The sequence below is a fragment of the Rhipicephalus microplus genome, chromosome 3 (assembly GCF_043290135.1).
Source record: "Rhipicephalus microplus isolate Deutch F79 chromosome 3, USDA_Rmic, whole genome shotgun sequence".
NCBI lineage: Eukaryota > Metazoa > Arthropoda > Arachnida > Ixodida > Ixodidae > Rhipicephalus > Rhipicephalus microplus.
In genome coordinates, this window is record NC_134702.1 from 232,392,070 (window position 1) to 232,409,804 (window position 17,735).

Below are 17,735 nucleotides of genomic sequence, written 5' to 3' on the forward strand. Positions count from 1 at the left end.
TTTGAGCGCATTTTGTGCGCCCATAGCGTGTAATTAAGACATACAAAACATGTTTAGCAGCACTCTCAAATGTCCGGATTTGGGAGTCAGACATGCTGTTGATGCCAAATGACATGCAATCGTAAAAAAAAAAGATATGGTAGTGTTCTAGTGGCTGGGCGAACACTGAAGGAAAGCACAGATTGGGGAATTTATTCCTCTGTAATGTGGCCCATATCTAATCCTCATTTCTTTGCAACTGTTCCTTTCCTCTCTTGTGTTTTTGTCTATTGGTGCCTTTATATTTCGATTATTCCTTTATTCCCAGAGGTTATATCTCTCCGCGTCCAACTGTGCCCCGTTTTTGTTTGTTTTCTTTGTTCCTATATTTTAAGGTCAATGTTTCATGTCTGCTTCTATGTGTTGGTATGTTTTCATGTTTTGGTCCCTTTATTTTCTTCTTATATTTTCCCAAACATTCCCAAACAGAAAAAGCAGGCGACAAGCATGGATCGCAACAGTGCGCTGAGACAAGTAAATGTTTTTGTAAAAATGAGCACGTGCACGATGCATTTAACCTGACAAGAGTTTATTCCTGCGTCACCACTACTCTAAGCTTTCGAGTTACATGGAGATACATATCTGCATCTTAAAAGCGCAAATTGCCATATTACTTTCAACTTCCGTCTTTTCAGCACTGTCGAAAAATTGCGAAAACATGTTTATGCTGCTACTGTTATTCGATATTGTAGTAGTTGAAGTTGTGTACACATGTGGTATTTGTGATGTGTGATTATATATTTTTTATATCTAAGCAGCGCCGATGGAAGAATGTGGTTGCCAAAAGCTTCGACAATGATTTGTAGCAGCCATTTTGTGGAAAACTGCAAAGTGACTCAAGCGAGCACACTTCTTATGTACTGACGATAGTTCCAGCGGCTTACAGGAAACGGGCATCTCACGCAGAAACGGCGCAGAGGTATGATAAGCAGCGAAGCGCATAACTGACTATGCATTTTAAAGCATTCTCTTTAGACTGTTGATTCCAAAATTTACGCTCAGCGAAAATTTGTTCCGCGCACGTGCAATAATCAAGTAAAGCTAGAGTAAAAGGGTATTTATCATAAACGTCACCCCTTCATACCGCCACGTTTTAAGGGTAAGATTGGAACGCGGTTAGTAACAAGGACATTTGTCTATGCAACAAGCGCGCCCGCCCTGTCTATGTGTTTTCTTCATTTGCAGTATGGTCGTGATTTTGGCGCGAAATTGACTATTTAATTGAGACATGTACCAACTAGCCTAACAACGAGTACAACAAGCGCATTGCTCTTTGGATACCTTTCATTAAATGTAATAATGATTCAAGCAACGGACTACGCACAATGTTTGATAAATAAATTTCCATACATAGCTATCTCCGTGCAGTTCTCGTATGACATATTTCTGTGCACACCAGATGGTCGCAATCGCTAGTTTTTTTTTTAATGAGGCATTTTGCCGTCGCACATGTTTTTATAGAGTTTGATTATGGCGTTGTCTGCTACCACTTGCTCCGCATCTGCTACATGGCTGAGCAGATCGCTGACCTTTCACCAAATTGCTGCCACGAAAAAAAAAATCTTAAATTGCGGCGATCTTAAACGCGACAAAAGCGTGTACATCCTAACCGCGCGCGAGGCGAAACTCTCAAAAACACGTGCAGAACGCGTGTAGCGTGGGAGCAAAGGAACAGGTTTTTTAAAGACAGGTTGAAGGGAACATCGGAGAGGTCAACATTCTCGTAACGAGTTTTGCCCCCCCCCCCCCCATTCAACGGCAGCGGCCGACCCCGCAGCGCCCTCTACGACGTGGGTCTCTCCTGCCGTCCTTCCAACGTTCAGTCTACATTGGGTTGCCTCAGTATGTCACAGAAAAGGTCTATTGCCGACTTTTTTTCGCCTTCGAGCAAGCGGGCCAAGCAAAAAGCCGTCTCCCCCGAGCTTTTTGCTTCCACAGCAGAAGATTCGGAGACGCTTCAGGAACAAGAAAATGCTCAGTGCTTTGTTTCAATTCCGCTTGAAAAGACTGTGCGTAGCATCGCATCTGACGATGCTTGCCCGTCCTCGTCAGGGCACATGGACCGCGAATGTGATGACCTTTCCGCATCGTGTGCAGCAAGACATCAACCTGATTCTGCGACAGAATTCACCGCCTCTGATGTGGATGTCCACCACGCAGGCCAGTTGAACATTTCGAAATTCAAGACAGAGCAACCCACACAGCCAATACTGAACCCATTTCCATCTAAGAAGTACGGCAGATTGAGCAGGAGCTTCAACTCAAACTGGTACCGCCTATTTCCTTAGTTGGAGTACAGCGCGCAGGCTGACGCAGCTTTCTGTTACCCTTGCAGAATGTTTTCAACTGGTGACAATGAGAAATCTGCATTTGTCAATGGTGGATACAGTAATTGGAAAAATGCGCTAGAAAGAGACGGTGGCTTCAGGAAGCACGAAAACTCACTCATGCATAAGACTTGCCAGACATTGTGGGTTTCCTTCACGCAGATGAAGGCGGGAGGACAAAGCAGGTCGGTTGCAACACATCTCAGCGACGCGTACTCCAGGGAGGTGCAGAAAAATCGCCTCTATATAGCAAGAGTTGCCGATATATTGCGATTTACTGCCGTTCAGCGAATCTCTCAGAGGGGCCACGACGAAAGTGCCAGAAGTGAAAACAAAGAAAACTTCGTTGAGCTCTTGAACTTTTTTGTTAAATATGACGACATTATAGGAAAGAAACTGAATGGTGGATCAGCGAATGCGAAGTACGTTCATCACTCGATACAAGACCAGATCCTCGAAATTCTCAGCCACATCACATTAACAAGTATAAAGGAAGAGAGGAAAAGCTCCCAGTGCTTTGCACTTATCGTCGATGAAACCAAGGATCTAAGTAAGACGGAACAGTTGTCAGTGGTAGTAAGGTACTACCTCAATGGGGCTGTCTTTGAGAGGTTCCTTGGATTCCGCAACGCTGAGCAATTGGATGCTAAGTCGCTCCTGAGCTACGTCAAGGAAACGCTGAATCGCTGCGGCATTGATTCTCAACTGTGCATTGCTCAAACATACGATGGTGTAAGTGTCATGAGCGGTACGTCACGAGGCGTCCACTATTCAGGCATTATTCAGGCACTATTCAGGCACTATTCAGGCAGGAAGTGCCGCAGGCAGTGTACGTACACTGCATGAACCACCGTCTCAATCTTGTCATCGTGTATGTCTGCAAGGCGATAAAACCGGTGGGGGATTTTTTCTCTCTTTTGGAAAGCCTTTATGTATTCCTAAGTGGATCTGCAGTTCACTCCCTGTATGTAGATCTTCAAAAAAAGTTGTCTTTGCCTGTGACAGAGCTGCAGCGTCTCAGCGATACACGATGGGCCTGCCAGATAACGGCTTGCACAGCTGCCATGAAAAGCTTTCCTGCCATTCTTGTATGCCTCAGCGAAGTCATTGCTACAAACAGCAGGCGGGCAACGGAAGCCAGGGGTCTGCTGGAGCAAATGAACTTCTCTTTTCTTTTCCATTTAAGGCTATTCACCAAGCTACTCAGCCGCCTTAAGGTTTTTTCGGACATATTACAAAGCAAAGACTGCAACCTTAGTCAGGCATGCCTCATGGCGCACACTCTCATTGACGAGTTATCCGAAATCAGAAATTCGCAGAGTGCGTTTGACACTGTGTGGGAGCAAACCTGCACTATTTCTGAGGAGAACGGGGTCCCCCAATGGGAACAGCAGAGAACGAAGCGCCTTCCGCTCCATTTGGAGCAGTTTGTATTAAGTGAAGGACGGCCCGTTGAAGAAGAGTCTCCAAATTCAAAAGAAACTTTCAGAGTCAAAGTTTTTCTGCCCGTTTTGGACCACCTCATTGTGGAACTGACTAGGCGATTTGCGGAAAATAATGACGTACTCTGCGGAGTCAGCGCCCTCCCCCCTCAAAGTGAGAATTTTATGGACGTCTCCTTGCTCAAGCCTTTCGCTGAGCACTATGCATGCGACATCAACAGCGTTGAAGTTGAATGAAAGTTAGTAATTAAACTTCTTCAGCGCATCGAAGCCGAAAGAAAGTGCAAGATAGAAATATTGCTGCAATTGGTCACCGTCTTGGAAAAGTATAAGTTAGCCTTTCACGACCTCCACAAGCTAAGTGTTATCGCCGTGACGATACCAGCATCATCATCTTCTTGCAAGCGCACATTTTCGTGCCTTCGAAGACTGAAGACTTATCTTCGCAGCGAAATGACTAACAACCGTCTGAGCGACCTAGCTGTGCTTGCGGTAGAACGGTCTCTAGCCAATAAGATAGACCTTCAGCGTGTTGTTGACATGTTCGATGCTGCACACAATAATCGGCGAATACGTCTGCACTAGTATGCTGGTAAATGAAACTCTATAGTACCTTTGCGGCGCTTTCATGGGAAAAATGTTCGGGCACGGAAACCCGCTTCGCCATCGAATAATTCCGGCCGTTTTTCCTCGCTTTCAAACAAACTGCAAAAGGTGCCCCGCTTGTCTGAGGCCACGTCGGTGCCCCGCTTGTGTGGTGAACAGTGCCTAGTAGGAGAGCTGACACGTTTGTGAAAACTGGTGTACTGTTTAGTCATATGTGAAATGACTTGCCTGCCTATGCGTGATCCAGTTTAACAAATCTATGCCCTTCATTTGTTTATCCTTTTGCTACATTGCTTCTTTTTTCTTTTCCCATTTCCAACGTTTAGCAACACCAGCAGGCGCAAGAACAGTCTTTTAACATTTTGTAATCTGGCGCATTATTACGAAACTTGGAATTGATATGAACATTACTTAGTGGTGTTAGTTATCTCTAATGCTCTGAAATGACTCTTTCGAAGCTATATTGTGATCTAGTTAACACGTGTTATCTTGTTGCTGCTGGTTACCAAGCTTAATTTCTTTTTTTTGGTACTGCATTTTGTATATCGGTTGTTTGACAAACTGTATCAATTTTCATTTTACTAGCAATACAACTGCTGTGCAAACATGCTAAATATTAAGTTGTATCCTACTGCGTTGCTCGATATCTTACTTACACTGGTGTGTTTAGAACCTGGGCCTTTAGCCCAGCCAAACGGTTTCAGCCACCGACTAATTGGTGTCCTCTTGTGTTTTCGAAAGATTGTGGTGAAAGATTGTGGTATTTTGTGACTAAGCAGCACTTGCGTGCAGCAAATGAAGCAGTGGCAGATGAGCTAATAGATAGCTATCCTTGGCGAGATTGCAGTGAACTGCGCATAGCTGTAGATACAGCTACAGTGTACTAGACAGCAAAAACAGCGAAGCAGCATAGCGGCGTCAAACCGGTCAACGCTGATGATGTAGCTGACGTCGTGACACGCAGGCTTGACAAGTTCTAGGAGGCGTTGCTTCGGCTCGACTTCTCCCAGAGGCTTGGCTGGCTACCTCCGACTACATCACAGCTGCGCCCAACTTCTCAAGTTGCTATCGTTCTGGTCATATTATCAAGGAAGCTATAGATCAGCTGTTTTTCGCCCAGCTAATCCCATTCTATCCCGTATAAAGCTAGCGCCTAGAAGATTTATTTTGTAAGAGTGATGATGATGTGTGGTGCTTTGTGGTGCAAGGGCCAATTGATGGCCAAAGAGTGCCATTTCGATGAGTAGAGATGAGACAATGATATGTTGCGTGGCTGTATAAGGGCCTTAAAATTCCTCGCGATAATGCGGGTAAAAACATAAGTATTAACATCATGACAGTGGCGTGATATGCATATTAAAAGGGGTGACAAAGATTTTGATAATAAAAACATGTAAAAATATTTGGCACTAGCACACGTGCCTCATCAGCGCCCTTGTGTCCAAGGGCTGCGAGGCAAGTGCTTTTAAACGTAATCACTGCAGCAGCAACCTCTCTTGAGAGGTCACGCTACGCAATGCCTGGATATACTACATAGTAAAAATTGACATCTCTTAAAAAAGCTAACAATGATTTATAGGAGAAAAGTGGTTCCCTACCGACAAACATTGCGGGGTGTAACGGTATATGTTGTCCGTAGGGTAATGGAAAGTGTTGTCTTCTTAGAGTGTCTAACTGTTTACATTGGATTATAACGTGAAGAACTGTCAATGCCTCACCACAATTGTCACACAGTGGTGGATCACCACCGGACAAAAGATGTGTGTGTGTCGTGTATGTGTGTCCTATCCTGAGTCTTGTTAGTCTTACCTCTGTTAGACGAGATTTTGATACTGGTGGCCAATGGCCAAGGTGTGGCTTGATAACGTGTAGTTTGTTTTGCGTGTGTTTATCCCACTTGCTCTGCCAGTAGTCCCAGAGGTTTCGTTTGAGAGACGGCTTCAGATCAAGGACCGGGATTGATATGGGTGTAGGGGCAGTGTTTTTGTGGCCGAATGCAGCGAGCTGATCCGCCCTCACGTTGCCTTGGATCTCACGGTGCCCTGGCACCCAGCACACTACAACATGTTGGTTGAGTGTGTAGAGTGTGCAAAAAATGTAGTAAAGTGAGACAAGGACAGGGTTTTTTTTGTTTTTTAAGACTGTGCAGAGCCGTTACCAAACTGAGGGAGTCTGTATAAATTATTGCTTTTTGTATTTGTAATTGTTTGATGTGTTTAGCTGCCACCAGTATCGCGTAAGCTTCCGCTGTGAAGATACTTGTGCCTGGATGTAGAGGGCCAGCATCCGAAAAGGAAGGGCCAACAGCAGCGTAGGACACAGCGGAGTTGGTCTTAGAGGCATCTGTAAAGAACTCAGGACGTGTGTATTTGTTTTGAAGTTCCAGGAAATATGTTCGGATATGGGCAATGGGCGCATGTTCTGTAACTTCTAGAAAAGACACATCGCAGTCTATCGTCTGCCATTGCCACGGTGGCGGGTATGCTACAGGAGCCATTAAACTGTGTTCAAGTGAGACTCCAGTTTCCTCAGCTAGACTATTCAGGCGAACTGAGAAGGGCTGCCTCATCGAAGGCCTGTTTTGAAACAGAATTGAGCTCGACAAATCATTATTAGTAGAGTATGAGGAGCGCTTCTTGTCTGCTTTTACCTTAAGGAAATAAACGAAGGACATGCAAGTTCTCTGCAGATGAAGCGACCACTCATTTGACTCAACATAATTTATTGATTAGTGGTGTTTATTGGCGCAAGGGCCAGATATGGCCAAAGAGCGCCAGAGCGATGATAATGAATTGTGGGATGTGCAGTGTATATAAAACAAATGTGACGTGGCTGTAAATGGGCCTAAAAAACAGTCGCTGTAGGTGTGTAAAAATATACATATGGTAAAATTATGGCAATGACAAATGATGTGAGCTATGGAGACATAAAATGATTTAAAAGTGATAAGTATGTCAAATAAAAACTTGGCATGGAGCACCAGTGCCTCGACAGAGCCCTTAAAACAAGAGCATGGAGGCCTGGGCTCATTGAAATCTGCTATCACAGCAGCATCCTCTGAAGAGAGGATGCGCTATGAACCTGTTGGGCTAAAAACATTCAATGTTGGACTAAACACATTCAGTACTACATCCTTTAAAATGCTTAAAACTGATTTTGTAATAAAAAGCGGCTCTTCACCGAGAAACATAATCGGATGTAAAGGAAGATTATAGCGGTATGCTAAAGCAAAATATTTCTTTCTCTCCCTTTCAGCTTCCGCACACTCCAGGAGGACGTGGAGGACGGTTAGCCTGTCACCACATCTACCACAAGTAGGAGGTTCATCGCCAGTCAGGAGAAAGTTATGAGTACCATAAGTGTGTCCTATTCTGAGCCGACAGAATAGGACATCAGTTCGCCGTGTTCTTGTAGCGGAGGGCCAGTAACCCAACCGCGGCTTAATCAAATGAAGCTTATTATTTATTTCTGTGTCCCACAAGCGTTGCCAGTGGTTTCGCAGTATCTTTCGTAGAAAGGGTTTTAGATCTGTTGCAGGGACAGTAGCAGTGGGGTTAATAGCGCGCATTATAATTGACGTGGCCATTTGGTCAGCTAACACATTGCCCTCGATACTTCTATGGCCAGGTACCCAGCAAATAGTAACATGCTGGTTGGACATATACGCTGTACACAGAACGGAATATAGCTCAATTATTATCGGATTTCTGAATCTGAAAAGGGATCTTAATGCATTTACGACGCTTAACGAGTCTGTGAATATAATTGATTTTTGTATGTTTGATTTCCGTATATGCTTCACAGCGGACAATAGTGCATAACCCTCAGCCGTAAATATACTTGTTTCCGGGTGCAGCACGCCGGATTCCGAAAAGGATGGTCCGACGGCTGCATAAGCCACACCTGCATGCGACTTAGAAGCGTCAGTATAAAACTCTACGCATGAGTAGTTGGACTGGAGTTCTCGGAAATGCATTTTAATATGTGCTTCTGGTGCGTGTTTAGTGATCTCAACAAATGAGGTGTCACAGTGTATAAGCTGCCACAGCCACGGCGGTAAAAGTATCCCTGTGGGCGTAGGACAGAGTTCCAGCAGCGGAACACCCATTTCCTCACATAAGTTTCTCACACGCAAGGAGACAGCTTTCTCACTGTGGGTCGATTATGGAAGAGGGTGGCAGCGGTCATATCGTTTATAGTTGAATAAGATGGATGCTTGATGTTTGCACGTACCTTTATAAAATATGTGAAACTGCTATAGGATCACTGCAGGTGAAGTGACCACTGATTCGACTCTACATAGAGACTCTGGATCGGGCTTGTCCTGAAAGCACCGGTTGCAAGTCGGATAACCAGATGGTGAACGGGGTCTAGGATTTTAATGCACTTGGCGTTGCGGAATGATAAATTATAGAGGCATAATCAAGGCGCGACCCGACAAGGCTTTTGTATAACTTCAAGAGGCACTTTCGATCACTACCCTATGTTGTACGTGACAGGAGTTTTAGGACGTTCATCGCTTTCAAATATTTCATTTTGACATATTTAATATGGGGAATAAACGTAAGCTTAGAATCTAAAGTGGTTCCCAGGAATTTATGCTTGCTGCTTACAGAGAGTTGGTCTTCCTTGATTGCAACATTTGGTTGTGGCATTACCCCTCGTTTGTTGGAGAAAAGTATGCAAGTACTTTTCTTCGTGTTTATTTTAAAACCGTTTTCATCCGCCCATTTAGAGAACTTATTCATTCCAAGCTGCACTTGTCGTTCGCAGACAGACATATTGCATGATTTGAAACTCATCTGCACATCATCAACATACACGGAATAAAACATCGCACTTGGAATGACTGACTGCAGGGAGTTCATTTTTACAATAAAGAGTGTGCAACTAAGCACACCCCCTTGCAGAACACCAGTCTCTTGGGTAAAAGTTCTAGAGAGAGCATTTCCCACTTTTACGCGAAAGGTTCGGTTAGACAGGTAACTTTTAATTGTGTTTAGCATGTTCCCACGGATGCCCATGGTGACAAGATCGCGGAGAATCCCAAATCGCCATGTGGTGTCATACGCCTTCTCTAAGTCTAGGAATACTGAAAGTACAAACTGCCTATGAATAAATGCATCTCTGATGTATGTCTCTATGCGAACAAGGTGGTCTGTTGTCGACCTCCCCTCTCTGAAACCACACTGAAGGGGGTCTAGTATACTGTTACTTTCTAAAAAGTGGATTAAGCGCCGGTTTATCATTTTCTCATATAGTTTGCATAGACAGCTTGTTAGCGCTATTGGCCTGTAGCTGGCGGCCAAAGACGGATCTTTGCCTTGTTTAAGTACTGGGATGACTATAGGTTCTTTCCATGACAATGGAATATACCAAGCTCGTGTCGTGTATGTGTGTCCTATCCTGAGTCTCATTAGTATTAATTCTGTATGACGCGATTTTGATACTGGCAGCCAATGACCAAGGTGTGGCTTAATAATGTGTAGTTTGTTTTGTGTGTGTGTATCCCACTTGCTCTGCCAGTAGTCCCTGAGGTTTCGTTTGAGAGACGGCTTAAGATCAAGGGCCGGGATTGATATGGGTGTAGGGGCAGTGCTTTTGTGGACGGATGCACCGAGCTGATCCGCCCTCACGTTGCCCTCGATCTCACGGTGCCCTGGCACCCAGCACACAACAACATGTTGTTTGAGTGTGTAGAGTGTGCACAAAATGGAGTAAAGTGAGACAAGGACTGGGTTTTTTTGTTTTTTAAGAGTGTGCAGAGCCGTTACCACACTGAGGGGGTCTGTATAAATTACTGCTTTTTGTATTTGTAATTGCTTGATGTGTTTAGCCGCCACAAGTATCGCATAAGCTTCCGCTGTGAAGATACTTGTGCCTGGATGTAGAGGGCCAGCATCCGAAAAGGATGGGCCGACAGCAGCATAGGACACAGAGGAGTTATTATTACGTTAAGTTTTATTGGCGCAAAGGCATCTAAGGCCAAAGAGCGCAAGTACAAGTGTTGTTTCATTTCGGTTATTAGTTTAAAAGTTAAAACAAATGATTAAAACTTGACTAAAAATTAAAACAAATATCTACGAACCATTTAAAACACTGTGCATTTAAAAGGAAAGTCACTTTGCTAAAACCTTCATTTCGTTGGCTGAAGTCTGTGATGATAAATTAGTCTGCAAGGCCCAAGACCCTCGCAGCTGAAGTCCTTGCCTGGGCAAGAACTGCGAAGGCTCAGACATACTTTTTATGCATCAGGCGGTACCTCACACTTGAGGCACAGCCTGGTGGCTAGGATGGAATGATATTGTTAAAAATTTGACTTTCCTAAGATAATGAAGAAGTCTTTTAAGGTCAACCACTGCATAAAGTGATAAAAACAGCGCTGGATGAAGTGGGATATGATATCGATAGAGCTCCCTGAAATGGGTCAGTCGTGCTTGGTGAAGCACAGGACATTGTATGAGGACATGCACAATGGTTAGGCTCTCTCCACAGTGTATACATGTAGGTGGATCAGTACCTGTCAAAAGGTGTTTATGTGTAGCATAAGTGTGGCCTATTCTGAGCCGTGTTAGAGTGACTTCGGCGAACCTGTTGAGTTTTTGTGGGATAACTTTTCTCAGCTGGGCTTTTACAAGGTGGAGCTTGTTGTCGACTTCTCTGTCCCATTCAGCTTGCCAGTGGTCGCGTAGACCTCTACGTACAACAGGTTTTAGATCTACACCCGGAACAGAAGTTATATCTATGGTTTGCCTACCAGCGGCTTCTCGTGCATTCTTGTCCACTATTTCATTGCCCGCAATTCCAGAATGACCTGGAACCCAGCAAATAACAATAGAAAGTTTTAAGTTGTAGGCTGCATAGATTTCGTTAAGGAGCTTGTTGAAAGTAGGGTTCTTGCTGTACTTGCCACAAGACAGGGCCCTGACAACACTTAAAGATTCTGTGTACACTATAGACTTTTGTATCTTGTGTTGTTTAATGTGTTGTATAATAAGCAGGATACCATAGGCTTCCGCTGTGAAAATGCTGGTATGTGTATGCATGGTTCTGGTGTCCGAAAACTTTTGTCCATAGGCTGCAGAAGATACAGATGTTTGAGACTTTGAGCCATCAGAGAAGAACGCGGTTGAACGATATTTGTGTTCAAGGGCCAAGAAATGTTGCTCAATAAGTGCACTTGGACAATTTTCCTTTATGATGTCTTTGAAAGACCAGTCACAAGTGACTGGACATTGCTGCCAGGGAGGGATGTGTTCGACATGGTCACTTTCCTCTAAGTCATTGAAGAAAATTGCAAGTTTTTCTACTGCAGGTCTTATTGCCAATGGAAAGGGCGGGGCGATAGAAGGACAGTTTAGGTATAACTAGGTAGTAGACACATCGTTCATAAGTGTTTTACATGGGTGCTGCTTAAGAGACATGATCTTAACTGCATAGTTGACTCCTAGATACGTGCACTGATAGTCTAGTGGCCACTGATCTGACTCTGCATAAAGGCTTTGAATAGGGCTGGTACGGAAGGCACCAAGTGCCAGCCGGATACTTAGGTGGTATACAGGGTCCAACATTTTCAGTGCTGTCCTTGAAGCTGACTGATATACTATGCATCCATAGTCTATGCGTGACAGAACCAGGCTTCGAAACAGAGATATGAGACAGTGCCTGTCTGTCCCCCACGACTGATGCGATAAAATCTTTAAAAGGTTCATGGTCTTGAGACATTTTAACTTTAGCTGTTTTATGAGCTGGATGAAGGTGAGTTTGGAATCAAAAATTACACCGAGGAATTTTTGTTCTTTCGCGATGACTATGTTTTGTCCATTCATTAGTATGCAGGGGTCAGGATGCACACCTCGTCGTCTCGAGAACAGCACACTAGTAGTCTTGTCAGTGTTAATCTTAAAACCATTCTCGTCAGCCCATTTTGCAAGTCGGTTAACACCTAACTGTATCTGGCGTTCGCATACAGTCAAGTTACACGATTTGAAACTAATTTGAATGTCGTCCACGTATAGAGAGCACGATATCGCAGGTGGAATAACAAAGTGAAGAGAGTTCATTTTAACTATAAATAGTGTGCAGCTTAATACTCCTCCCTGCGGCACTCCATTTTCTTGAAGAAATGTGCACGATAACACAGCACCTATTCTTACACGGAACTTCCTTTCAGACAGGTAATCTTTTGAGATGGTAATCAACCAGCCACATATTCTGAAAGACAGTAGATCTCGCAGGATTCCATATCGCCAGGCAGTATCATATGCCTTATCAAGATCGAAGAAAACAGACAGACAGTATTAATTGTGTACAAACGCATCACGTATATACGACTCGAGGAGGACAAGATTGTCGGTTGTGGATCTAGCTGTACGGAAACCAGACTGGCACGGGTCCAATATGCCGTTGTATTCCAAGTAATAGACCAAGCGGCAGTTAATCATTTTTTCAAACACTTTGAGTAGGCAGCTTGTGAGGGCGATAGGCCTGTAAATATTTACCGAAGAGGGATCTTTTCCCTGTTTAAGGATTGGTAGTACTATTGCCTCTTTCCAAGCAGAGGGCATTTTGCCGGTATTGAAAATCTTGTAGTAAAGTGCTAAAAGGCACTTCAGGGTTTCATCAGGGAGATTTCTGATCATTTCATAAGTAATTGTATCAGAACCAGGAGCAGAACTTCCACAGAAACCAAGGGCGAGCTTCAGTTCATATACTGTTAGTGGTTTATTGTATCCATCTGATCCAGGCTTGTTCCGGCACAGAGGTACACTTTCAGCTATGCTTTTGTGGCGTAACAACTTAGTGGTATAGTTTTCTGAGCTTGACATTTTCTCGAAGTGTTCGCCAAGAGCGTTTGCCTGTTCTTCTATTGTATCCCTGCAGTCATTCACCAAAGGGAAAAAATTTTGGCCTTGTCCTTTAAGTTTATGCACCCTATAATAAACCTTGCTGACGCCTGTGTAGGAGTTTATTGAAAAAATATATAGCATGTCCAGCTTTCCCATTTGGCTATACGGCGAACACGCCTGCCATTCGCTTTGCAACTTTTAAAGGTTATCAAGTTTTCTGCTGTTGGGTAGCGAGAAAAAGTCTTCCATGCTTTATTTTGCCGTTTTTTAGCAATTTCACACTCCCGATTCTACCATGGCTTTGTGTTAACCTTATCATTCCTGGACTGCGGTATGCGCTTTTTTGCACAAGTAAGAACATATTCAGAAATATAGTTGGCCATCTCTTCTACTTACAAATGGTCTACCTCTTCGAGGTGTAGTGTACATAGCTCTCTGAATTTCACCCAGTTTGCAACATGGAAGTTCTACTTTTTAGGATAAGACGGCCGGTCAACCCGTTGTATTGTTACTAAAAGAGTTGGGAAATGGTCACTTCCATATGGAATATTAATAACTTTCCAATCTAAGTAAGGTAGGAGTGACGGTGACCCAATGGCTAAATCTATGCATGAATAAGTATTGTGTGTGATACTGAAGTATGTTGGCTCTGCCTTATTGAGCAGATAGGCTCCAGATGAGAGAAGAAAGTTTTCTATTGCACGACCTCTCGCATCACATTTCGTATGACCCCATAGCAAACTGTGAGCATTAAAATCTCCAATTAACACATATGGTTCTGAAAGCTGATCAATAAGCTTTTCGAACTCTGTTTTTTTGAATGGTTCGTCAGGGGCTATGTAGATCGAGCAGATAGATATAAGACGGTTGAATAGAATAGCACGAACAGCCACAACCTCAAGAGAGCTTAGTAGCACAGTGTGCTCGCATGCTACGCTTCTTTGTGCAATGATGGCCACACTTCCAGAAGAGAAATTGCCACCATTTCGATCTTTACGGAAAACCACATATTGATTTAAAAAATTCACATGAGTCGACTTTAAATGAGTTTCTTGAACAAAGAACACTTTTGGCTGATAGTCATTATGCAAGTCTTTGATATCATCTAGGTTATTAAACAGGCCTCTGGCATTCTACTGCAGTATTTGTGTGTCCATTTTAGATGTGTTTTGTGTTGTGTGCTTAAGGATGGAAAGTAAGCTCCCGGACAAAACAGAATGGTACCATAACCTTTCAGGTTATGGAAAACGAAACTTATTTTACAGGGCTTTTTGGAGGCCCTGTAATTTGTCTTTTGTCTTTTTTGAAGCGGTCGAGAGAAACTCGCCGCTTCTTCGGCGCTGCTGGCGCCGTTTGACTGGCGGTTGTGTTCATAGCTTCATGAGAAGCGTTGGACCGTCGCTCTGCCGAGCGATCCCTGGGCGTTGTGGGCTTCGGCTCAAGATACGAAGCCTTCAAACCCTCTACACCGGACGTCGACAGGGTTCTCACAGTCTGCCCGTTGCCCTGGCTAGTGCCGCCAATGCATGTCGACGCCCGTAGTGGGGCCTTGTAGACTGAGGCCGGGGCAGCCTTGGCTGCTCCCGCAGTAGGGGCAAGCGGCGGTTGCTCCAGCACGCTGTGCGTAGCTTGGGCGGCCACCTGATGCTGTCGTGGTGCTGCCCCCTGTTGCACCACTTCAGCAAATGATTTTGTTGCATAGAAAGGGGAGACCTGATGCCTTGCTTCGCGGAAACTGATGTTGTGGGTGACTTTGATGGTAATGATTTCTTTTTCTTTATTCCATGCTGTGCAGGATCTACAATACGCCGCGTGTTCTCCATCGCAGTTCGCACAGTGGGGTACGGCCTTGCAGTCATCATCTGCAGAGTGGCCTGTGACACCACACCATGCACAGGTGAGCTGCCACCGGCAACTCTGAGAAGCATGTCCGAATCTTTGGTACTTGAAGCAGCGCCGTGGATTCGGAATGTAGGGTCTCACAGGTAGCCGGTAACTAATTCTTGCGGTAGTGTGGAGCACCCGAAGGTCACAATTATGTGCTTGGTTGGAGTTTCTTTGTTTTCTCTTCTTACTACGATACGCTGTACGTGAATGACATTTTCGTCCTTCCAGCCAGCCAGAAGCTCATCATTTGTTAGGTCATTTAGGTCATCGTCTGACACAACGCCTTTGACAGTGTTCATCATTCGGTGCGCACAGACAGTTACAGGCTTGTCCCCAAATGCTACTAATTTTTCTAGTTTCTGAAACTGTGTCTTGTCTTTAACTTCTACCAGCAAGTCTTCACTTGCCATCTTTGTAGCCTTATAGCCAGTTCCGATAGTCTCGGTTAGGCACCTGGACACGAGGATTGGGGAGGTGTTGCGAGCTTTTTCGTCCGAGTTTTCGCAATGAATAACGTGGTACTTAAGGAAATGGTCCTGTTTTTCCGAAATCGGCATTATATTTGCTTCGGTGCGCCACCTTTTGAAGGGGGCGATCAATGGATAAGGGGTTTCGTGATCCTATAGAAAAGTGCAGTTCCTTCAGTAATGGCACCTACCACTCACTATGGAGCCCAACAAGGGGACGTGGCAGAACATGTAAACATGTCTGCACAACGCCAGTAGTACGCCACTGCCATAACCTAATATACTTATCCAAGTTTGGATATTTACACTAGGTTAACCCTTGCCGCCAGGAAAAATTGGAAGTAAAATGAAGTGAGGAGAAGACAGGAAAGATGTAAAGTGAGAACAAAAAACGAAGGTGTAGGGAGAGAGAGATAGGAAAAGGCGACTGCCGATTTCCCATGGGTGGGTCAGCCCAGGGGTGCCGTCTACGTGAAGCCGGGACCAAAGGGGTGTGTTGCCTCTGCCGAAGGGCCTTAAAGGTCCAATCACCCAGCGTCGGCTCAACCCCCAGGATCCCCTTTTCCCCGGACACGGCAAAGCCACGCACGGCTATGCGTGGGAGAGAGTCAAAACTCCCCCGTTAGCTCGGGTCCGTGGTGTCGCTACACACCAAACGCCTACTTGCGCAGGCGCCCCTGCGGAGCTAAAAAGCTGTTGCCTACCAACGAACATTGCAGGGTGTAAAGGTATATGTTGTCGGTAGGGTAAAGGAAAATGCTGTTTTCTTAGAGTTTCTAAGTGTTTACACTAGATTAACATGTGAAGGACTGTTAATGATTCACCACATCTGTCACACAATGGTGGATCGCCACCAGACAAAAGATATGTGTGTGTCGTGTATGTGTGTCCTATCCTGAGTCTCGTTAGTATTACCTCTGTATTACACGATTTTGATACTGGCAGCCAATGACCAAGGTGTGGCTTAATAATGTGTAGTTTGTTTTCTGTTTGTTTCCCACTTACTCTGCCAGTATACCCTGAGGTTTCGTTTGAGAGACGGCTTAAGATCAAGGGCCGGGATTGATATGGGTGTAGGGGCAGTGCTTTTGTGGACGGATGCAGCGAGCTGATCCGCCCTCACGTTGCCTTGAATCTCACGGTGCCCTGGCACCCAGCACACTACAACATGTTGGTTGAGTGTGTAGAGTGTGCATAAAATGGAGTAAAGTGAAACGAGGACAGGGTTTTTTTGTTTTTTAAGACTGTGCAGAGCCGTTACCACACTGAGGGAGTCTGTAAAAATTACTGCTTTTTGCATTTGTAATTTTTTTATGTGTGTAACTGCCACAAGTATCGCGTAAGCTTCCGCTGTGAAGATGCTTGTGCCTGGATGTAGAGGGCCAGCATCCGAAAAGGAAGGGCCAACAGCAGCGTAGGACACAGAGGAGTTCGACTTAGAGGCATCTGTAAAGAACTCAGGACGTGTGTATTTGTGTTGAGGTTCCAGGAAGTATGTTCCAATATGGGCAATAGGCGCATGTTTAGTGATTTCTAGGAAAGACACATCGCAATCTATAGTCTGCCACTGCCACGGTGGAAGGTATGCTACAGGAGCCATTAAATTGTGTTCGAGTGACACTCCAGTGTCCTCAGCTAGACCCTTCAGACGAACTGAGAAGTGCTGCCTCATTGAAGGCCTGTTTTAAAACAGAATGGAGCTCGACAAATCATTAACAGTAGAACATGAGGGGTGCCCCTTGTCTGCTTTCACCTTAAGAAAATATACAAAGGACATGTAAGTTCTTTGCAGATCAAGCGACCACTCATTTGACTCAACGTAATGGCTTTCTACGGGGCTGGTGCGAAAAGCACCAATAGAAAGGCGGATGCCTAAATGGTGCCTGGGATCCAGCATCTTCAAAGCGCTTTGAGTCGCAGACTGATAAACAATGGCCCCATATTCTAAGCGGGTACGAATGAGGCTTCTATAGAGATTCAAAAGGCATTTCCTGTCACTACCCCACGTAGTACGTGACAATACTTTTATAACATTCATGGCTTTTAAACATTTTGTTTTTAAATACTTTATGTGTGGTACGAAGGTCAACTTGTTGTCCAAGATTAAGCCTAGGAATT

At 44.6% G+C, this 17,735-nt stretch overlaps 1 pseudogene; it reads left to right on the forward strand.

Moving 5' to 3' along the window:
* Positions 1-3,208: 3,208 nt before the first annotated feature.
* On the forward strand, positions 3,209-4,611 carry LOC142803163 (zinc finger MYM-type protein 1-like; annotated as a pseudogene).
* The last annotated feature ends 13,124 nt before the right edge of the window (positions 4,612-17,735 follow it).